General features: G+C 38.1%; 1 protein-coding gene across 1 annotated transcript in view; it reads right to left on the bottom strand.

Annotated features, from left to right (window-relative positions):
* KCNH7 (potassium voltage-gated channel subfamily H member 7) overlaps positions 1-25340 on the bottom strand; it is a 451727-nt gene that overhangs the window by 88915 nt on the left and 337472 nt on the right. The window lies entirely within an intron of this gene.

Here is a 25340-nt window from a genome sequence, read left to right as displayed (position 1 = left end):
GCCTGCGGGCTTCCTGGTGGTGCAGGTTGAGAGTCCGCCTGCCAATGCAGAAGACACGGGTTCGTGCCCCGGTCCGGGAAGATCCCACATGCCGTGGAGCGGCTGGGCCCATGAGCCATGGCCGCTGGGCCTGCGCGTCCAGAGCCTGTGCTCCGCAACGGGAGAGGCCACAACAGTGAGAGGCCCGCGTACCGCAAAAAAAAAAAAAAAAAAAATCAGGCTGCCATTTCTGTCTTCACAAGGAATAATACTGACACATACATATATGAAGCAAAAGTACTATAAACTCTACAAGATATATTGTTCTAATGCTTCCTTATTTTCAGTCTCTTTATATTACTGAGTGAAATGTTCAGCTCTTAAAAGCCAAATACCGTAATAGATTTAAGAGGGAACTTGGTAGAAATCTGGCTCCACCTTGCCCCCTCAAATATATGCCTACTCTTCCTATATAGCCATCTATCCATCCATCCATCCATCCATCCACCCATCCATCCACCCAACATTTACTGAGCACCTACAATGTATCAGATACTGGGAAAGCCATGGAAAACAAAAAAAATGCAGTTCTGTCTTCATTGAGCTTACATACTAGTGGGGGAAGGCAGGCATAACACAAATAACTACACAAAGATTTGACTACAATTGTGCTATGTATGATAAGTGATAAGAAGAAGGTGCCATGAGGGTGTAAAACTGGATGAATTTAACTTAGTCTGGTGGGGTGGTGGTTTAGGAGAGCAGCCTGAGGAAATGGTATTTCAGCTGAAATGGGTTAGATATATGGTGGCACATAGGGTGAGACTACAGACAGGTCAGGATCACACACCTGGAATAACTGCCTTGAGGCTCCCAATCACTTGCTGGACCAAGGAATCTAGGCTTCTCCTGTAAGAAGCTCTCTCCATCTCCCATTAATACCTCACCTCTTCCCACTTAGTTGTTCTTTACAGCTTTGGGAGCTTCACTGGTTTTCCCATGTGGATTGTAGAATTACAGATTTTTAGAGATGCAAGTGGGCTAATAGTTTGTCCTGCATGCAACCGTGACCTGCTTAAGGGCACAGAACATCATGTGTTACCTTGGTGGGGAACATCTTGTAGATTTCATCTACTTGTTTGGCATAAAAATTTTAAGTTTAATAAGAATTATTTGTAATTAGCACATTCATTCTGTGACTCTTCTGAAGTAATCCTTGAATGTATATTTTGGTCTCTACTCTCATAGGCTAAACATTTCCTTAACCCATTGTGCAAATTCTCCTCTCCACCTCACCTCGACCCACGTTAGAGAATGCACAAAACTATTTCGAACCAGGTCGTCTTCTGAATTAATTCAAATTCAAAACTGCATAAGTCTGAATGAATTCAGTTTTTAAGCCTTCAGTATTGTACATTATAGCTCTTCATCTTCCAGACCAACGTGAAGCCACCGAATCATAAGCCATTGCAATTTATGGTGCTAATTTAACTTCAAACCTGCTTACCTTTGGTCTAAGTTAGGCCCATGGGCAGGTTAAGCTCCTGACCTACTTCAGAGTTTCTTTTATGCTCTGGAATTCAGCACATTTTATAGAGCAGGTAAACTCTAGAACAGGTCATTAATCATTGTAGCTCCCTGGGCTAGCTTGGTGCTTTTAAGAAGGAAGCAGAACTGATACAAATAAAACATGGGGAATCTTTATTTTGAAAGCTTCAGATTTGTTCACAGAAATCACCAGGGAGGGGAGAGAGGTAGTATACCGTAAATTTAGGTAAATGGAGATGACTCAATTACTGGAAAGCGTTAACTTCCTCTAACAGGAATGGGGAAGATGAGGATTTAAAAGTCTTCTTTTAAATTACATGAAAGGTCATTCAATATCTTGAACTTATATCTAATATTTACTGGTAAATTGAATATACATTATTTATCTTTTAAAACAAATTCCAAGGAAGCATATTTATTATTAATGAGAGCAAATGATCTGTACCCTACCAAAATTCGGCTGAATGAGCAATCAGCTTTCACAGTCTAAGCGTAAATTAAGTAATAATACATATTTTGATCCTTGTTCAATTTTTATAGATTAGATAACATTTATATGTACAGTCATAGGACAAATAAGCACTCCAGGGGCACTACCTGAGGAAACTGAAGGACCTAAGATAATTTGGTATGGAAATTAAAAAGTAGGAGGTCATAATGACAACTATAATGAGAACAGAGCATTGTTCTGGATGCTGTCTTCTCAGTTCCACCGCTGGTCCTTGGCCCAGCTCATCCTCATATCTATAGCACCCTCTCCACTATTCCAAATGCTGCTCATCATTCACGGGCCAGAACAAGTCCTCTGTTTTCCATGCAGTTTCTCCCAACCATGTTGATAAAACCTTCATCTGAATGCTAACTTCAAATATAGTCTGGCCCATACATGTTACTCTTTAATTATAGACAGCTCTGTAATGTATTTTCTGATTATGTCATGTATTGTAGTCTCCCTACCTAGACTTATCAGAGGAAGTCTCTGTGGAACGCTGCTTGTGAATAGCAAGTAGACAGTGTCTTGTGTCACAGGTACACAATAAATGATGTCTCCCAAGGTCAGAGGCAGCAGAATTAAACTCAAAATAAGGAATCGTGTGTGTGTATGTGTGTGCTGTGAAAATTGTTCCTACTTGTATGATGACTGAAGTATAGACTGGAACCAGAACTCCAGAGCTGTATAAAATATTTTTACTACTTGGAGATGCTTTTGGAGAGGTCTTGATATAATCCCTACTAATGCCTTTTTAAAGTTCTATTAGTTCCTGACTTTTCATCATTCTTAGAATGGAAATACGTGCAGGCTGATCCTCAAGATAGAGGGATGGAATTTCTTTTAATTTCTACCTCATGACAATGTCATTTTAGATTTTATTTGAAGATATTGCAAATGTAACCTGATATTCTGTGAAGAATGATTTTGCCAAGGAGACCATGATTTCTTGAGGGTTTAATGAAGCTATTTCAAGACTTAAGGAGAGGAAGGAAAATCTCTAGTTGAAGGCAGCCTTTAGATTAAGCTATGAAAAATGGAGTTCTGATTCATTCATGTAAGAATTTTGTTTTTTTTTTTTTAAATCTAGGTTATGGAAATGCTACTATTTTAAATAGCCACCTGTGGTGTATGCATTTTTCTTGCTTTTCCTGACCAGTTACTATATTGCAAATGGTCCAGTCTATGGTAAACACAGGAAGCCCACCACATTTATAATTTATTTTGAATCACTGATGCCCATATTTCAGGAGAAGCCTGTTTTACTTGAACCCCTAACTCCTTCTGAGGGTAAAGAAAGGGGGATAATTATGGCAAAGGGGATTGGGTATTACCTGAGGAAGGTGGAGTGGTAGGGAATTTGGGAGGATACAGATAGAACCAGAACACCTGCTTTTTAAAAGTATCTTTTCTTTCACCTGTCATCTCTTCAGCTCCTTCGCCCATGTTTCCATCAATAAAAGATTCATTTGAGTTAATGAGTTTCTCCTTCAAGATACAAATATATCCCAGAGAGAATAAAATTCCATTTTTCATGCAGCTATTTATTTATTTATTTATTTGGCTGTGCTGTGTGACTTGCGGGATCTAGTTCCCTGACCAGGGATCGAACCTGCACCCTTGGCAGTGAAAGCGCTGTGTTCTAACCACTGGGCAGCCAGGGAATTCCCTCATGCCGTTTTTTATATGAAATACTCTAATCAAATTAGCAACATCCAGAAAACATGGATTTTTTTATTACAAGAGAAGAACTGAGGGAATTTATTTTTAAACAAACTCTGTTTATAATTTTGTACATTACTTTAGAGCGTGTGGGTAGTCTATCAGATAGTCATCCATGATACGGAAGGAGCATTATGGAGTGGAATATAGACCAGGTAGAAGCGCCTACCTTATAGAGCCAGAAGTTATGAGCTTTAAAAATCTCTGCACTGGAATAAAGATGCAGATGTAGAGAATGGACTTGAGGACGCGGGTGTGGGGTGGGAGGGTAAGCTGGGACGAAGTGAGAGAGTGGCATGGACATATATACACTACCAAATGTAAAATAGCTAGTGGGAAGCAGCCACATAGCACAGGGAGATCTGCTCGGTGCTTTGTGACCACCTAGAGGTGTGGGATAGGGAGGGTGGGAGGGAGACGCAAGAGGGAGGAGATATGGGGTTATATGTATACATATAGTTAATTCACTTTGTTATACAGCAGAAACTAACACAACATTGTAAAGCATTATATTCCAATAAAGATGTTAAAAAAAAATCTCTGCACTAATGTTTGTGTGTGTCTTATGCCCTCACTGCCCATGTCTCTAGCTGGCTACCATCCTTTAACTTCTCGCCTCTTTCATGTTGCAATGTAGGCATTACCTCCCCTGCCTCCTCCAGGCTAGGTATGATGTCCCTTCTCTGCTCACAGATAACCCCTTTCTCCACAGTAGAACCTTTATCACACTTTGTTATGGGTTCTGTTAATCTTTCTATTTTTGCCCACTTGATGGGAAGGCAGGGACATGTCACCATTGTAACCAGACTTTCTAACACAGCGTCCTATCAGAGTAAGCACTCCACATGTATCTGGAGAATGCCTTGGACCTGACACTAAACATTAATGAGTGCCTACAACAAGAAAGATATTATCCCTACTTAGATGCTAATTAAGGATCCAAGACAAAGAAGGATCAAACAATGTAGCCTAGAACATTGGCACTGTTAGGTGATGGGGGCTAGATGCTAATTAAGGATCCAAGACAAAGAAGGATCAAACAATGTAGCCTAGAACATTGGCACTGTTAGGTGATGGGGGCTGGTATTTGAATTCAGGTAACATTCTCTTATCTCCACTCAGAAACTAATGGTATCAGAGTCTCAACCTCTTACAGTTAAGCCCAGACTGGTCCACCTCAAGGTGTGCTGTCCGGCACACCGACTCCCTATCATTTCCTGCCTCTTTCCTCATTGGTAAAAAAGACAGAGTATATAAAAGGAGGAATACAGTTAACTTTCATGTGTCTTATTTGACCTGCCTGGAACTTATAAGGAACTCAATAATGTTAAATGAATGGACATATGAGGTCCTTATTCCTTCTTACCAAAAAAGCATTATCAGAAGTTAGAATCTTCTCTTGTGCATATGAAGAATGTACCATATAAATGACATTTTATCTAGTCTAGTCTGATTACCAAATGATCAGTGTGCTAGGTTCTTTGGGGTATATTTTTAAAAGATGTGATAAATTCTATTTCTCAAGGTATAGTTAAGAAGATGAAAGAAACTCATAAACTCATGCATATACACAAATATCTATATATCTATCAATCTATCATTTATCCATTTACCAAGAAATACAAAGCATCGTGGAAATAAATCATTTGGTTGTGTGAAAATAAACCAAGTATTCTTAGATTAAAGATGGGAGAGGTCAATGCAAGCTGGGAAGCCTGACAAATTTACCTGGAGATGATATGGATCTCAGAAATGGGTAGGATTTGATATACAGAGAAAAGGATGGTAATATTGTAAGTCTAAGGATCACTGCAAACAAACCTCCAGGTCTTGTCATAAGCAGGGCAAGTGGAACTTAAAGGAGACTGTTTGCCCAGAGCAGACAGTATGTGCTTGCAGGAAAGTGGGAAAGCACACATAGTGTTAGAGGGCTTTCGGGAGAGGGAATATTCAAATGTCTTCTACAGAGTGTGTGTGTGTGTGTGTGTGTGTGTGTGTGTGTGTGTGTGTGTGTGTTTGCTTTCCAGGAAGATGAGAAAAGTTGATTCCAAAGTATATATGAAAGTTAGTTCATGTGGGTTCTAGTACAAAAAAGGAATTTACCCATTAAAGTTTTCTAAGACAGTGTTGGGAATAACTGTTTCAAACAATTCCAGTACTTGTAAATAAATACATTAAGTTCACAGGTTGAACCAGAATCAAGGTGTGCAGCAGGTCACTAAGGTTAAGCATTAACAAAGCAAGAGAAGAGAATGATGTTATTGGTCTGTTACTTTGTGCAGCTACAGAACCTTGGGAAATTAAAAATGCTGCAGAAGCAGGTTCTCCTGGGCTTTATACAGATTAATCAGGAATCTTTCCTTCCTCTACTGGATAACTACACTAAAATAAATACTTCCCTGCAAACTTCAAAGTCTGTTCTTAATGTTTTCTGGAACACAAACTGAATACCAAGTGCCAGTTGAATATAATTATATCGCAACTACTAGCAGGTTAATTTTCACATGTTGTAACTTAAAATTCCTAAAACTGTCATGTGCTAATAATTGTGCTCTGAGTTTATTCTCAAGAGTTGGGGATGAGGATTAATTCCTATTAACAAGGAATTAACTCTCCATCAGCTGTGGAAATAAAAATAGAATTCAGAACAAATAACAAAGTATATTTCTGATCTTAGTATGTTTTCAAATTTCATTCTTGAATTTTATAGATTTTAAAATAGATAATTTAATATTCCATATGGGTGGGAACGAGAGATGTGTGTGTGTTAACTACATCAAAAATATTTTAACAAAAGTCTTCCATTACAACCAATAATTTCAAAACTTTACACTGTAACCTCTTCAAATACTGTGGACAATGGGCCATGCTGCCTAAGTCAAGTTTCAGGTTATTTCCTCCATCCATGAGGCATATATTTCTGTGTTTTGCTATGGTCTTTTGATATGAGCTTCAATTTTACATACAATGAAAGAGGTTCTGCAATATGAATTACTGTTCTTGATAACATTTAGGAATTCTTTCTTTCAATGATAAAATCAATTTCTTAAGAAACAGAAGTTCACCACTTTCTTTGTTGCTTTTTTATGTTCTTGTATATTGTGTCTCTTCTCAACAATTAATATAAATTTTACATTTGAACCTGCTGGCACAAAAATAGCATTAGATTCTTTTTTTCTGAGAATATTCTCAGAACGAAAGAGTAATATCAGTTTAAATTTCAGTGACTGTGTTAAAAAAGTTGTTCGCTTCCCCACAAAGATAATTTTCTGTCCTATACCCGAGGCAGATAATAGACTATTGGAACAATCTCATTGACAATTTTTATTTTATAAAGGAGGTTTCCTTCAAGGCAGCACTACAGTATTTCTCTCTATTACATTCTATGTTTTCTTTATTGCCGAGTCAGAAACATGGCAAAGAAACCAGAAGACCACACTGTTAGGATGAACCCTAATTTATCCAACGTGCGATAATTCTTTTCTTGGCAGTTTGATATGCCAGAGAAGATCACTGCATGGAAAAGAAATAGGAACTAAGGAACCTGTGTCTCTGTTGTTTTCCCTGAACTTAAAAAAAGGGAGTTTCACGATTCAGGATGGAACAAAACTGCCTTCAAAGCGAGACTCCTTCAACCTCCCTGCACACTGATCGTTTTCCCCTCTCTACCTGAGTAATTCTAAAGGAGTAGTTTGGATTCAAAATGCAGACAAATTTGGGGTAATCTGTGTAAGAAACATATTCAGAATCTTAAAATGGCTAATCAGAAGACTAAGCTGAGGGGTTCTTCTAATTTATTATAAAAACAATATAAAACAATTCTAAAATGCAAAAATACGGTAATGAACTCTCTCTTTTTAAATATCCAGCAGTTCATACCTTAGTTTTTACTCACTTTAAGTAATAGATTGTGTAGAGTGGACAGTAATACTTATTCTTTGGAAAATACTTTTGTTTTAAAGTTAACCTTATACTGAAATCTCATGCTTGCAGTTGTTCATTTACTAGCATTAAAGTTCTCTGTTCATCAGAATTTTTTCATTCATTCCTAAGGCAGAAAGCCTAGGAAAAGGAAAGAAGTCTTTCTTCACTGGAAACAAAAAGTAGGCTGGTAGGATCAGACAGTGGTAGAAAAAGAATGAAAGGGCCTGACAGGTAATAGAGTAGTCAATTTTGGAAGTAATTCAGGTGCCTGCAGGTAGGAACACTTGGGCGCCTGAAATCATTCTTTGCCAATACCAACCCATGAATAATGAATACAGCTATGGGCATAATTTACAAATGACAGCTTATCACCTGAAACAGGATTGTACAGCTCAACTGACAGCTGCCATTCAACCAAGAAACAGCACCAGAATATTCCTCTCTACTATCAATACATTCTTTTTCCCTTTTGGCTTGCGTTGCTCAGTCTCACCTACTGTTGTTGCCGTGACCTGAAAATTAAGCCTGTGTTCCTCACAATGGTATAGGGATTTCTCAGCTTGACTCTTCACTTCAAATGAAAGAAGGATCAACAGGCACCAGAAACTAGATCTGCCTGCAGATCCTTTTTTAATATGTTCTGCCACATCTGAAAAGGAGAACTGAGACACCAATAGGAAATAAAGGAGCCAAGGAAGTACGGAAAGTAGCATGATTATGTGCCCTGGTTCTCACACCACAGACCACCTTGTCTCTGTTCCCACCATTACAGTAACATCCTTAGTGCCACCAACCTCAGGACACTGGAACAAGGGGCAGAAAGAGAGGTTTTTCCATTCTCAGCCTATGGCCAGCTTTAGCTTGCTACTCTCAGAAGAAAGAATTAGACACTTTTTATGTATGACCCTGCATCCCACATTTTTCCATTTCTACCTAATTGAATCTAAAAGAGTAGGCTTCAAAATACAGGTATACTTATAACGAATATTTAAAACAGAAAAGGAAATAAACATGGTATTTAGAACAGAGAAGGAAATATATACGGTATTTTTTCCAGCTCTTCTGTACTGAGTTCTATATTTGGTACATTGTTAGGAAAAAAACCTGAGTGGACTTCACTAAAACAAGGAAGAAAAATGTACTTCCTATTATGTACTACCTCCTTCCCACCAGTATTACCTCATGCTTGTCCTAACCCTCCTTCTTTTAAAAATTAAAAAAATTTCTAACACATCCATGTTTGAGTTGAACATATAGTGCTCACAGTTATCTGTGAAAAAACATTTTGTCTAGGCTAGTATTTCCTAAAAAATCTTTCCTCGGGCTTCCCTGGTGGTGCAGTGGTTGAGAGTCCGCCTGCCGATGCAGGGGATGCGGGTTCGTGCCCCGGTCTGGGAAGATCCCACATGCCGCGGAGCGGCTGGGTCCGTGAGCCATGGCCTCTGAGCCTGCGCGTCCGGAGCCTGTGCTCCGCAACGGGAGAGGCCACAACAGTGAGAGGCCCGCGTACCGCAAAAAAAAAAAAAAAAAAAAAAATCTTTCCTCAAATACGAATTCACGATATCAATAGATGTTATATAAAGAAAAAGGCAAATTAAAAATGAATTCTGTCATCAAAAATGTTTGAGACGTGTTGGGTAAAATTTTTTTTCAGATTTCTTTAATTTAGGACTTCACAGAACTTTTGTGTTAATTTGCCATGTTAATTTCTTGGGGGAGCAGGTATTACTTGACTAAGAAAAGCTTCTTCTAGGAAACAATTGTGAGACCCATGTTTTGAGGAAGACACTTGAAGCACTCTGGCCTAGGCAAACTCTTAAATGGACATTGTTTCTTAGAGGGTTTACACGAGAAATCAATATGGCAGTAAGCCTGTTTCTCCAATATGAGTTGTGTAAGTAAGCTTGAACATGTTTTTATTTCAAAAACAAATACACTGTAATTAAAACATCATAAGAATATATAACTGAACCAGTTACCTCATTGAGAAATCTACAGAAAGAGTGATAATGTACAATAACAATGAGGAAATACAAACGCTAGGTCTCTACTGGGTTCTTTTTTCAGCTTTAACTTTACAGGCAGAATGGAAAGATTGGGCTACACCCATGTTTCCCAAATTTGCCTGATCTTAATAATGTGGGAGTAGAGGCTGCAAATAGAATGAGAATTGTTAAAAAGTCACAATCCTCAGGTTCCATTGAAAATTACTGAATTTCCAGGGGGTGGGAGGACACAGAGAGAGAGAGAGAGAGAGAGAGAGAGAGAGAGAGAGAGAGAGATTTAGTTCCAGATGATTCCATTGATCAAAGAGTTTAAAAAAATAAACCAAAAACCTGGGCAAGATGACATTTAAGTGTCCTTTAAATTTTAAAATTCTGTGAAGATTAACTGCTTTTTAATGAACTCTTTCGGAGCAATTGAGTTTCAGTGGGTTTATATCTAACTACATATTTTCCATTATAAATGAGATTAGCACAATACAGACAAGTAGAGCTAAAGAGAAAAATATATTACTCACAATTTCACCACCAAGATAACCAATGAGACCTTTTATTTTATTTTACTTTCTTATTTGGGATTTCCTTCAAATTAGATTCCATGGTTGAATTCACTTCCTAACTCAAGGAACAGTCCACAGCTACTTAACATTACAAGACCTTGGGTTGCTTGGGTATGTGAAAATGCCATGTCTGCTCTGAATTTCCATACCTGATAAAAATAATTAATTCTCATCCTATGAAACATGAAAAATTACTGCTTCTGCCCACTCTCAGTAGGCAACCCACCTTGAATTTTGTTTGTCCCAACCCCTAGGCCATGAGGGCAAAAGAACAAAGGAACTCTCTGTCCAGTGCTTCCTTTCTGCTCCAGAGTTTGACTTTAACCCAAGGCTTATACTGACTGGGGGGATACAAACTGAACCACCTTGGCAACAGATAGCTGCAATCTTTGTCTTGGTTGCCATAGCAACCAGGCGATTGCTATGTATGCTAAGCAAAATTATTTTTACCTGTCTATTCTGACCACTGGTATTTTACTTCTTTATTTCAAGCATCTATTTTCAATCTGGTTTCTTTGGCTGACAGAACTTTTAAAGGAAAGGGGTATTTTTCCTCCTTTCATTTAAAAATGTCTGATGAATGTACAAAACCAAACAGGTGCTTTTTAAAAGCAATTTGTACATAAATGATTGCTTTACAAGCTATGGCTCTTAGTCAGCGGCTACCAGGGATGTTATTCCTTCATCATTTAGAATATAGAGAAGTATAACTTTTGAGCTAATTAAGATTTTTAAAACTGGAAAGAAACTTTATTTATTTATTTTATTTTTATTATTATTATTATTTTTGGCAGGCCTCTCACTGTTGTGGCCTCTCCCATTGTGGAGCACAGGCTCGTGGCGCGCAGGCTCAGCGGCCATGGCTCACAGGCCCAGCTGCTCCGCGACATGTGGGATCCTCCCGGACCGGGGCACGAACCCGTGTCCCCTGCATCGGCAGGCGGACTCTCGACCACTGCGCCACCAGGGAAGCCCAAGAAACTTTATTTTAATTTCAAATATGTCAGCAAGTGATGAATTTTGATGTGCATATAGTAATTAGTGAAAATAGAAAATTAATCTTTTACTTTTTAAAATTACACACGTGTTTTCAAAATAGCATCCTTATTTTACGTTTAATATCTATATAGCACACAACATGTTTGCAGTAGTCAATTGCTACTTACATGTCTATAGTTTTTATCTTTTCCTCATCATTCCCTAGATTATATATTTATTTGCCCAGAGAGAACTAGACGACATAATCCAGGATCTCAAAGATCAAAGCTTTGCATTCAATCAAAGGCCACCAAAGGCAAGGACGTTGACTTATACATTTTTGTATCACCATTGTACATAAGACTTTGACTTACATTTAGTAAGCACTCACAAAGATTGAATCAATAATTATCCTGATGAATGTGCTTTACTCCTACTTGCAGTACCCACATATATTGTTTTTCATTTCAATTTGCATGTATAGACACAGACCAAATCCAGAATAGGAGGAAAATATTGGATGGTGATTTCTGTTTTGCTGAACCAAGTTTGATGGTATTCTATAAATAACAGTAAGATAATAGATGCAAAATTAATGTCACATTAAATTGGAAGTGTTCAGAGGCAATTTGGGACTCCTGCACTGCATTTCAAATTTAATTTGGAATTTTGTGTTTGTTACTATTTCTGGCAGTTCAAGATGATCTGTACAGTTTTATTGAGGTTTGCAGGATACTTAGTTTAGGCAAACAATGAGGTTTAGGAAAACATTTAAATCATACTGTAGAAGTATTGTGAATGTTGTTTTTTGTAATTTCAAGAGTGAAGAATCAATGAGGCTTTATAAAAATAACTGTTGAAAAAATAGACTTTTCAATTAAGTGTTATTTTTATTTTTTTTGTGGTACGCGGGCCTCTCCCATTGCGGAGCACAGGCTCCGGACGCGCAGGCTCAGCGGCCATGGCTCATGGGCCCAGCGGCTCCGCGGCATGTGGGATCCTCCCGGACTGGGGCACGAACCCGTGTCCCCTGCATCGGCAGGCAGACTCTCAACCACTGCGCCACCAGGGAAGTCCTAAGTGTTATTTTTAATTCATGACTGTGATATTGCGATTTATAATGAGAAATATATATTTGGTCTTAGTCCTCATTCCTGGCACAGAACTCTTAAATCTTTGGAATTTCCTACATGCTGAGAGAGATAAGTTGTCATTTGTTATGTCAGTGAGATGACTTTTGGAAAGCTTCTAAGTCAGCTAAGGATGGGGGTTGGTCAACAGTGGAATCAACCTCTTGATTAAACGGTTGGAACTGTCAGTCCCACTCCTGATCTCCAGGGTGGGGAGAAGGGCTGGAGGTTGAATACATAGACAATAGCCAATGAATTAATTAATCATGCCCATGTAATGAAGCCTCAATAAAAACCCTAAAAGGAGGAGGTTCTGAGAGCTTCCAGGCTGGTGAAACAGAAGTCTTCCTTGTGCCATCATGCTGGGCCCAAGCACCACAGGGACATAAGCTCCTTCATTCAGGATCTCACCCTATGTATCTCTTCATCTGGCTGTTGATTTGTATCCTTTAATATCTTTTGTAATACATGGTAATCTAGTGAGTAAACAGGTTTCCTGAATTCTGTGAGTCTCTAGCAAGTTAATCTAACTGACGGAGGGGGTCATGGGAGCCTTCAGTTTAAAGCCAGTTGGTCAGAAGCACAGGTGATACTTGTATTGCAATTGACATCTGAAGTGGGGGACAGTCTTGGGGGACAGTCTTGAGGTACTGAGCCTTTAATCTGTGGCCTCTGATGCTATCTCTGGGTAGATAGTGTCAGAATTGAGTTGAATTGTGTAGAACACCCAGCTGGTGTCAGAGTCTGAATTGGAATCATAATTAAAATGACATTATTATTGAAAAGTATTTTTAATTTGTAGTTGCATCTAGAAGATATTTTTTAATACTGTCAAAGAAGAAAATTTAGGAATAAGTTTATCTAGTTTGAGGGAAACTACAGAAAGCATTAAGAAAGTTTGTACTATTTACCTGAGATGATATATATTTTCTTTAGCTTTACTGAAGTATAATTGATATACACAAATTACACACATTTATAATTTTAAACATTAGCAAATAATATGAAATCAATGCTATCTCTCCATTACAAATCAATCTCCATTTCTAAAGAAGTACTGAATTACAAATATTGTTTTGGATTTCTGTCAAAAGTAAGTATAAATTGAGAACACTGAATCATGAAGAGATAATGAGCATATTTACAATGGACAAAATTCAGTGAAAAGTGAAAAGCTAATACTTAGAGCTCTTTATGTCAGCAATATCAGTGTAATTTTGCTTTTCCTGCATCCAAGTGGCATGCCACCAATAAAAAAAAAATTTCATCATAATCAAAAATTAGCTTAAGAAAAATGGGATATGGGGAGACCTTCAAGATGGTGGAGAAATAAGACGAAGAGATCACCTTCCTCCCCACAAATACATCAGAAATACATCTACATGTGGAACAACTCCTACAGAACACCTACTGAATGCTGCAGAAGACCTCAGACTTCCCAAAAGGCAAAAAACTGCCCACGTACCTGGCCATGTGGCTGACAGGGTATTTGTGCTCTGGCTGGGTGTCAGGCCTGTGCCTCTGATGTGGGAGAGCCAATTTCAGGACATTGGTCCACCAGAGACCTACCAGCTCCACGTAATATCAAATGGTGAAAGCTCTGCCTGACATTTCCATCTCAACGCTAAGACCCACCTCCACTCAACGAACGCAAGCTACAGTGCTGGCCACCTACTGCCAAACAACTAGCAAGACAGGAACACAACCCCACACATTAGCAGAGAGGCTGCCTAAAATCATAATAAGGTCACAGACACCCCAAAACACACCACGGGGTATGGTCCTGCCCATCAGAAAGACAAGATCCAGCCTCATCCACCAGAACACACGCACCAGTCCCCTCCACCAGGAAGTCTATACAACCAACTGAAACAACCTTAGACACTCGGGGGAGACACCAGAAACAACGGGAACTGTGAACCTGGAGCCTGCAAAAAGGAGACCCCAAACACAGTAAGTTAAGCAAAATGAGAAGACAGAGAAACACACAGCAGATGAAGGATCAAGGTAAAAACCCACCAGACCAAACAAATGAAGAAGAAATAGGCAGTCTACCTGAAAAAGAATTCAGAGTAATGATAGTAAAGAGCATCCAAAATCTTGGAAATAGAATGGAGAAAATGCAAGAAACGTTTAACAAGGACCTAGAAGAACTAAAGAGCAAACATACAATGATGAACAACACAATCAATGAAATAAAAAATTCTCTAGAAGGAAACAATAACAGAATAACTGAGGCAGAAGAAAGGATAAGTGACTTGGAAGATAAAATAGTGGAAATAACTCCCGCAGAGCAGAATAAAGAAAAAAGAAGGAAAAGAACTGAGGACCACCTCAGAGACCTGGGACAACATTAAATGCACCAACATTTGAATTATAGGGGTCCCAGAAGAAGAAGAGAAGAAAAGGGACTGAGAAAATATTTGAAGAGATTATAGTTGAAAACTTCCCTAATATGGGAAAGGAAATTGTCAGTCAAGTCCAGGAAGCACAGAGAGTCCCATACAGGATAAATTCAAGGAGAAACACGCAAAGACACATATTAATCAAACTATCAAAAATTAAATACAAAGAAAAATAATTAAAAGCAGCAAGGGAAAAACAACAAATAATATACAAGGGAATCCACATAAGGTTAACAGCTAATCTTTCAGCAGAAACTCTGCAAGCCAAAGGGGCGTGGCAGGACATATTTAAAGTGATGAAAGGGAAAAACCTACAATCAAGATTACTCTACCCAGCAAGGATCTCATTCATATTCGACGGAGAAATTAAAACCTTTACAGAAAAGCAAAAGCTAAGAGAATTCAGCACCACCAAACCAGCTTTACAACAAATGCTAAATAAACTTCTCTAGGCAAGAAACACAAAAGAAGGAAAAGGCCTACAATAACAAACCAAAATCAGTTAAGAAAATGGTAATAGGAACATACATATCAATAACTACCTTAAATGTAAATGGATTAAACGCTCCATCAAAAGATATAGACTGGCTGAATGGATACAAAAACAAGACCCGTATATATGCTGTCTACAAGAGACCCACTTCAGACCTAGGGACACATACAGACTGAAAGTGAGGGGGTGGAATAAGATATTCCATGCAAATGGAAATCAAAAGAAAGCTGGAGTAGCAATTCTCATATCGTACATAATAGACTTTAAAATAAAGACTATCAGAAGAGACAAAGAAGGACACTACATAATGATCAAGGGATTGATCGAAGAAGAAGATATAACAATTGTAAATATTTATGCACCCAACATAGGAGCACCTCAATACATAAGACAGATGCTAACAGCCATAAAAGGGGAAATTGACAGTAACACAATCAAAGTAGGGGAATTTAACACCTCACTTTCACCAATGGACAGAACATCCAAAATGAAAATAAATAAGGAAACACAAGCTTTAAATGATACATTAAACAAGATCGATTTAATTGATATTTATAGGACATTCCATTCCAAAACAACAGAATACACTTTCTTCTCAAGTGCTCATGGAACATTTTCCAGGATATATCATATCCTGGGTCACAAATCAAGCCTTTAAGAAATTTAAGAAATTTAAGAAAATTTAAGAAAATTGAAATTTAAGAAAATTGAAATCATATCCACTATCTTTTCTGACCACAATGCTGTAAGACTAGATAACAATTAAAGGAAAAAAAAAACTGTAAAAAATACAAACACATGGAGGCTAAACAATACACTACTAAATAACCAAGAGATCACTGAAGAAATCAAAGAGGAAATCAAAAAATACCTAGAAACAAATGACAATGAAAACACGATGACCCAAAACTTATGGGATGCAGCAAAAGCAGTTCTGGGAGGGAAATTTATAGCAATACAATCCTACCTCAAGAAACAAGAAACACCTCAAATAAACAACCTAACTTTACACCTAAAGCAATCAGAGAAAGAAGAACAAAAAAATCACAAAGTTAGCAGAAGGAAAAAAATCATAAAAATCAGAGCAGAAATAAATGAAAAAGAAATGAAGGAAACAACAGCAAAGATCAATAAAACTAAAACCTGGTTCTTTGAGAAGATAAACAAAGTTGATAAACCATTACTAGACTAATCACGAAGAAAAGGGAGAAGACTCAAATCAATAGAATTAGAAATGAAAAAGGAGAAGTAACAACTGACACTGCAGAAATACAAAGGATCATAAGAGATTACTACAAGCAACTATATGCCAATAAAATAGACAACCTGGAAGAAATGGACAAATTCTTAGAAAACCACAACTTTCCAAGACTGAACCAGGAAGAAATAGAAAACATGAACAGACAATCAAAAGCACTGAAATTGAGACTGTGATTAAAAATCTTCCAACAAACAAAAGCCCAGGACCAGATGGCTTCACAGGTGAATTCTATCAAACATTTAGAGAAGAGCTAACACCTATCCTTCTCAAACTCTTTCAAAATAAAGCAGAGGGAGAAACACTCCCAAACTCATTCTACGAGGTCACCATCACCCTGATACCAAAACCAGACAAAGATGTCACCATGAAAGAAAACTAGAGGCCAATATCACTGATGAACATAGATGCAAAAATCCTCAACAAAATATTAGCAAACAGAATCCAACAGCACATTGAAAGGAGCATATACCATGATCAAGTGGAGTTTACCCCAGGAATGAAAGGATTCTTCAATATATTCAAATCAATCAATGTGATAGACCATACAACAAACTGAAGGATAAAAACCATATGATCATCTTAATAGATGCAGAAAAAGCTTTCGACAAAATTGAACACCCATTTATGATAAAAATCCTCCACAAAGTAGGCATAGAGGGTATTTACCTCAACATAATAAAGGCCATATATGACAAACCCACAGTCAACATTGTTCCCAATGGTGAAAAACTGAAACCATTTCCTCCAAGATCAGGAACAAGACAAGGTTGTCCACTCTCACCACTATTGTTCAATATAGTTTTGGAAGTTTTAGCCACAGCAATCAGAGATGAAAAAGAAATAAAAGCAATCCAAATTGGAAAAGAAGAAGTAAAGCTGTCAGTGCAGATGAGATGATACTATACATAGAGTATCCTAAAGATGCTACCAGAAAACTACTAGAGCTAATCAATGAATGTGGTAAAGTAGCAGGATACAAAATTAATGCACAGAAATCTCTTGCATTCCTGTACACTAATGATGAAAAATCTGAAAGAGAAATTAAGGAAATGCTCCCATTTATCATTGCAGCAAAAAGAATAAATACCTAGGAATACACCTACCTAAGGAGACAAAAGACCTGTATGCAGAAAACTATAAGCCATGATGAAAGAAATTAAAGATGGCACAAAGAGATGGAGAGATATACCATGGTGTTGGATAGGACGAATCCACATTGTGAAAATGACTATTGTACCCAAAGCAATCTACAGATTCATTGCAATCCCTATCAAACTACCAATGGCATTTTTCACAGAACTAGAACAGAAAATTTCACTTTGTATGGAAACACAAAAGACCCTGAATAGCCAAAGCAATCTGGTGAAAGAAAAACAGAGCTGGAGGAATCAGGCTCCAGGACTTCTGACTATACTACAAAGCTACAGTAATCAAGACAGTATGGTACTGGCACAAAAACAGAAATACAAATCAATGGAACAGTATAGAAAGCCCAGAGATAAACCCACACACCTATGGTCACCTTATTTTTGAAAAAGGAAGGAAGAATATACAATGGAGAAAAGACAGCCTCTTCAATAAGTGGTGCTGGGAAATCTGGACAGCTACATGTAAAAGAATGAAATCAGAACACTCCCTAACACCATACACAAAAATAAACCAAAATGGATTAAAGACCTAAATGTAAGGCCAGACCTTATAAAACTCTGAGAGCAAAACATAGGCAGAACACTCTATGACATTAATCACAGCAGCAAGATCCTTTTTGACCCACCTCATAGAGAAATGGAAATAAAAACAAAAATAAAGAAATGGGACCTAATGAAACTTAAAAGCTTTTGCACAGCAAAGGAAACCATAAACAAGATGAAAAGACAACCCTCAGAATGGGAGTAAATATTTGCAAACGAAGCAACGGACAAAGGATTAATCTCCAAAATTTATAAGCAGCACATGCAGCTCAATATCAAAAAAACAAACAACCCAATCCAAAAATGGGCAGAAGACCTAAATAAACATTTCTCCAAAGATATACAGATTACCAACAAACACATGAAAGGATGCTCAACATCACTAATCATTAGAGAAATGCAAATCAGAACTACAGTGAGGTATCACCTCACGCCAGTCAGAATGGTCATCATAAAAAATCTACAAACAATAAATGCTGGAGAGGGTGTGGAGAAAAGAGAACCCTCTTGCACTGTTGGTGGGAATGTAAATTGATATAGCCACTATGGAGAACAGTACGGAGGTTCCTTAAAAAACTAAAAATAGAACTACCATACGACCCAGCAATCTCACTACTGGGCATATACCCTGAGAAAATCATAATTCAAAAAGAGTCATGTACCACAATGTTCACTGATCTCTATTTACAGTAGCCAGGACATGGAAGCAACCTAAGTGTCCATCAACAGATAAATGCGTAAAGAAGACGTAGCACATATATACAATGGAATATTAGCCATAAAAAGAAACGATATTGAGTTATTTGGGGTGAGGTGGATGGACCTAGAGTCTGTCATACAGAGTGAAGTAAGTCAGAAAAAGAAAAACACATACCGTATGCTAACACACATATATGGAATCTAAAAAAAAAAAAAGTTTCTGAAGAACCTAGGGGCAGGACAGGAATAAAGATGCAGACGTAGAGAATGGACACGGGGAGGGGGAAAGGTAAGCTGGGACGAAGTGAGAGAGTGGCATGGATTTATATACACTACCAAATGTCAAATAGATAGCTAGTGTAAAGCACAGCTGCATAGTACAGGGAGATCAGCTCGGTGCTTTGTGACCACCTAGTGATGTGTTATAAGGAGGGTGGGAGGGAGACACAAGAGGGAGGAGATATGAGGATATATGTATATGTATAGCTGATTCACTTTGTCATAAAGCAGAAACTAACACACCATTGTAAAGAAATTATACCCCAATAAAGATGTTAAACAAAAAAAAAAGAAAAATGGGATATGAACTTAAACAAGAGATAATGCATCCTGAATGATGGTTTTATTCAACTGCTTTTTGCAGAGTTTGAGGAGTTTTAGAGAAAATATACCACATTCTCTTCCTTATTTCTGTAGACTCACTTCTCTAATCAGTTACTAGTAAACATTTAGATTAGGATATTTTGCCATACAGCCAAATGTTACAGGTATTTCCCAATGCCATGCTAACTTCTGAGTAGATTTAGGGGACAGATAAGAAAACAAAACAGAATTAAAGAGGATGTACTTTAGAGATTAAGATCTTCACTCTTCGAGTCAGATGATCTCGGTCTGAAGCCCACTTTCACCATCTATTGTGTGACCTAGGTAAGTTGCTTCCTTCTTCCTAAGCTTGATTCCTCTTCTATGAACTAGAGATGATAATGATAGTACCAACTCACAGGAGTGTTATGTGGATTAAAACTGATAATCTGTTAAACCACTTAGCATAGAGCCTGGCATAGAGTAAATGCTCAATCAGTGTCACCTGTTATTAAATCTATCATAATTCTATTTTCACGCCAATAATATACTTAAATAAAACCCAGATAATGGGAATTTATTTTAGGTTTAAGGTTCTATGTAGATTTCAAAATTATATGGCCTTTTAAACATTCAGAAATTTCTCTCTTGTGACCTAAGTCTCTTAGTGATTACTCCTGAAACTAATTATTTTGAGTATTCTCCTTAGTAAAGCTATAAGAAAACTATAGTTGTGGACTAGTAGTAATTCTTTTCTTCATCATATGTCTTTCTGATGACCACAATATGGGTTTCTATTAAGTTCACTAGACATTTCTTTTAAGTAGTAAAATAATAAGTTGCGGAACTATTTGCTCATAATTTGGCCAGTACTGTATATAAAGGACACTCAAACTACCTTTAGTTTCATAATATGATCTTGTAGTACTTATTATGTTAGCATTTGCAAATGCTATTATTATATGTTGCTGTAATATTTTTCTCCAAGTAGTTTATAACCCCTTGAGTACTGGTACTAGGTTTTATACTTCTGTGTCTCTAGAGCCTACCCAGCATATAATGTGCATTTATTTTGTGTGTGTGTGTGTGTGAGATGCTGTTAGTCTGAATTCTTATCTTCATCTACACAATGGGCCACTGTTGTTTTGTTTTCTTTCCTTAGAGCCCTTCCTTCCCCGCTGCTTTTTTCTGGTGTGGTCCGCAGTCAAGGGCTATACTTCTTCCACCACAAGGCTGAGCACAGGACTCAGGTTGGCCAATCAGAGTCCACTATCTCGGGAATTGATATGGACACTGGTGGAGAGAAAGCCTTTCCCATCAGATCACCAACTGTGAGTATTAGCTAAGACAGAAGAGTCTAAGGACCTTGCTTCCATCAGATGTAGCATGAAGTCAATACAGAAGAAAGCAAGGCTGAGAGGAGAGAATGTCATCAGCTGTTCAAACAATGAATGTAGCTGTGGCCCAAAGCAGATCTGCCCCTGCACTTTTCGGTTATGTGACCCTATAAGCTGACCCTCCTCCTTTCATTTTTTGCTTAAAGTGGTTTCACTCAGGCTTCTATTACTTGCATTCTGTTACAGCACTGACTGATAGAGCCTTATGTGACTGGCCAATAAAGATTTGAAACCCACAATGCCATCTTCTTAAACCTTCTGACATTCTTATGCCTGTCTAGGGAGAGTGATCTAGTACAAAATTTGTAAGAGCTGAATGTGACAACAAAATGATACATTTTATCCTAAAGCTCAGCACAACATCTGAACTAGAACTAGCCTCAAAAATAATGAAATGATATGAGAGTGTAAAAGTTTGGTTTACTTTTATTTAAAAGGGGGCAGATACAGCCAAGAATTTGATCCTTTACTGAGAAATGCAATCGCACGGTGAAAGCAGATCTTTGCTCTTCACCCACACATTTCTTCCAATTCATTGTTTTCTCTCCATCACTCCACTGGAATTTGGTAGTAATTATCCAACCAAGGCCCCACTTCCCCAAAGTGGACTCTACTACACATTTGCCTGTACCAGGTGGATTGTAGTTAAGGAAGAAAAAACCCACATCCTCTGAGAGTTATTTTCTACTTCCTTCAATGAATAGAGAAGGTCAGACGGAATATGACATAAAGAGCTGATGCACGCAGAAGTTTGGCCTCTCAGACCAGCCACTAAAAGGAATCTTTGGACCTAAAACAACAGCAAGAACGAGAATCTTGCTTGAGGGAAGAGTTTGGAAGGCAAGCATTTGCCTTGGGAATTTTTTACCCACAGATTTACTCTTGCTTAATTCTCTCCAACACCTTTGGTGGTGCATTTCTGAATTTTTTAAGATTCTTAGGTGCTGTGTCTTACGTTAGGCTCTAGTAATACAAACACCTCATGCTTCATTCATCCATTGGTATTCACAGTTTCCCAAATGTGCCCCACTCCAGATTCTAACACACAATCTCAGATGTGCCCCACTCCAGATTCTAACACACAATCTCAGAAAATTCTCAAGTTTCAAAACTCATCTAAGAGTTTATATTTCCCAATCACCACCCCAACCTCCCAATATAGGCAATGTTTCCTCTCCCAGCACTCTCTGCTCTCTGAGTTTACCTATAGTGTAATACTTCACATTGCATTACAATGCCTATGTACCGAACTTGTCTGTCTCCATCACTTCTTGAAGGCAGAGAATTTGCCTTTTAATATGAATTCCCGGAACCTAACACTGTACATGCTAGCTCTCAATAAATGCTTGTTGAGTGAATAAAAAAATGCACAGATGCATGAATGAATGAATAGATGAATGGATAGCAACATGGTCCCTGCTCAATAAACTCAATCTAGCTGGGGAGGCAAACAACTAACTGGCTAATTAATAATTAGCCAAAGTACAATAGAGATAAGATCCAAATGGTGAGAGAGTATAACAATGAACAGAGATGAATTGTTTCTTTCATTTATGCCTTTTTTTTTTCTTGATGTCTGCTCTATTGTTTGTGCTCAGAGGAGTGTTTAAAAATCCTTATTGAATGACTGATGAACAAAGCCCTGATATCTTTTGAAAAAAGGATTACCATACAAGTCCATCAAGGGAATAAAACATATTAGAACATTAGATAACGGAATACTGCTGGCTGCCTACAGCAAATATGTTGAGAATATCTTGACAAGGAGGATTTCCATGTAGTCCTAACAAAGGTAATAGTAAAATTTCTGAGTCACTACAAAATTATTTCTAGAGACTAGGAGGCAAGTGATACTATATGTTGTGAATATGGGGATTCCAGAGATAGCTACAATCAGGAAACTTCACAAACACTAAATGAGAAAATAGTTATAGGCTCGCTCTGCTTTCAAGTGCTTAAAAAAATTTCCAGAGTCTACGTTTGCAGGAGGAATGTCTCAGTATTTGATCTCCACCTTGTTTGGTTTGACATGTTGACAACTGGAAGGTTTGCTACTAAGAGCTAAAGGGGGCCTAAAAAGAAGATAGAGCGAGCCTACATATCCCCTTCTTTCTAGTTTTCAGTCTCAATATTTTTCCAGTCCCTCATCATTTCTGACCAGAACCACAGCTACTTAAGTGTTCTGTCTCCAGAATCTCCTTCCTATCACTGTATCTTTTACATTGTTAAAAAAAAAGTGGGAAAAAAAAAAAGTGTTGTGGCCTCTCCCGTTGCGGAGCACAGGCTCCGGACGCGCAGGCTTCGCGGCCATGGCTCACGGGCCCAGCCGCTCCGCGGCATGTGGGATCTTCCCAGACCGGGGCAGGAACCCGTGTCCCCTGCATCGGCATGCGGACTCTCAACCGCTGCGCCACCAGGAAAGCCCACCTTTGAAAGGTTTTTTGCCTGCTCCTCAGCCTGGGGTAGTTCGGAGGCTGTGGGGAGGGGCACTCCATGATGATTTGGGTGAAGTATAAGAAACTGTAGGAAAACTATGGGGTTTTGTTGTGGGCCTCAGTGTCCCTCAGTGCTAAGTAACAGTTTTAAACATTTTTTTAAATGTTAAAACAAGTATTGTAATGTTATGGAGCTAAATATGAAAGTCACAGGATTTTAAAGAGAAAGCATGAGACCTTAAAAGAATGCTCACCTTTTGATGGCAGCTGTTGCATTTTACTCAAACCCCCAAGGCACTTGAGGAGAAAGGTATTGAAGAACCATCTAGAGGGGAAAGTTCCAGCAGCTCCCCAATCTGTAACAAGCCCCTGCCCAGCCTAGCAACTCCCTGGCTCAAGAACCTACTTGTTAGGAGAAGGCACTTGGACTTCTGTGCCTCTACAACTTTGTTCTTGCTGTTTCCTCTACCTGGGATTCTCACCCCTTCCCTTGTCTGCTTGGTCAACTTCTCTTGCCTTCCTTCCTTCAGTGAACGTTCATGAACTCTACTCTGCCAGGTGTTTTACTAGGTCGTGGCAGGGTGTAGATAAAAGGATCCTGCAGCGATAGTGCAGAGGGCCAGGAGAAGTCATACGAGAACATTAATAAACAGAATAATGGTTGATGTTGCTTGCCATGTACATAGCACCTTGATGAACACTTTCCACACATCATTCTATTTAATTCTTATATCAACACTGAGAAATAAGTTTTGTCATCACTAAAACTTGCCTCAATGTCACAATAAATGACTTAGCCAGAATTAAAGCACAAGAGCATGCGACTCTGAGTTATGCTTTTAAACATCACTCACTACCCAGTTTGATAAGTAACCTTCTGGATCCATCTTAAATGTCCCATCTCATCTGTTTTTCTTCTCTGAAATTTCCTCCCTTAAAGTATAATTACTTTCCCTCGACCTGTGTTCCTATATTCTTTAACACCACGATTTCATTAGCGCTATTGGTATAAATGTTTCCTCTCACCAGGCTCAGAAAGTCCCAGTAGAGGTGCCACCTCCGATCCATGTGTACATTCATCTCCTCCTGGCACAGTGGACCTGCTGAAGGTGGCAGGATAAGGTAGGCCCTGTAGTGAACCAAGCTCATGAAAACTTTGTAAAGATCAAACTTGGCTGCCCACAGGCCTTAGGTATGTTTTGTTTGGCCTATAAAAGCATTTTGAATTAGTTTGCCAACTTTTAGAAATAAAGAGTTTATCTTAAATTCTGGATTTCTAGATTCTTTTTAAAATTGGAAGATTTGAAAACATTGGTCATGCATTCTTGCATGACCACAGTTAGCTGGAGATGAGTGGCAGCCATCTGCTCAGGAGGGACTCTGGGCTCTGTAAGTCCCTGTAGCCCCTACCATGCCTGCTGTGCTACCATGACTACTTTACTCACTTACGCTACTGGCAGGACCCTGACCCTAATATCTGCAACCAGCCTACTGCTCAATTTCTAAAATCTCTTTCTATATATCCATATGATGATTATGGTCTACAAATAATATATTTTTTGAGTTAATTGCAAGTAAAATTCAAAGCTATCAAAACGGTGTCAGTACAACACAAATAACAGTAGACTATTCATTTATCACTGTTGGGCCCAGTTTACTAAGTATAAGTTGAGAAAAACAAAATGCCAAGGGTAGAAAGCCTAATTACTACATAAATATCAAAATATATATTTGAGTATGGCATGTATAATCTCTCATCTCAAATAAATAGAGACTACTCAGGTCTATTTACAACTGACTCATGGTCTTTACATAGCTATTTTAGCTCACATTTAAGACATTATTTACAAACTACTATAGTGTTGTTTGTAGTGATTACAATTACAAAAAACTATATTAATGTAAAATCTTAAATGCTTGGGATAGAGATTGGGGTCAAGTTTATCTTTATATTGTGACTGTTTATAAAAAGATTTGCTAAGCAAATATACTAGGTTAAATTGTTTGTAAAAAAACAAAAACTGTTTACTTGGCACAAATTTT

Source organism: Aethalodelphis obliquidens, unplaced genomic scaffold, assembly GCF_003676395.1.
Source record: "Aethalodelphis obliquidens isolate GAN/ISIS:26980383/991018 unplaced genomic scaffold, ASM367639v1 scaffold2, whole genome shotgun sequence".
Lineage (NCBI taxonomy): Eukaryota > Metazoa > Chordata > Mammalia > Artiodactyla > Delphinidae > Aethalodelphis > Aethalodelphis obliquidens.
Note: the sequence above shows the minus strand (reverse complement) of the source record. Positions and strands in the feature narration are given on the sequence as shown.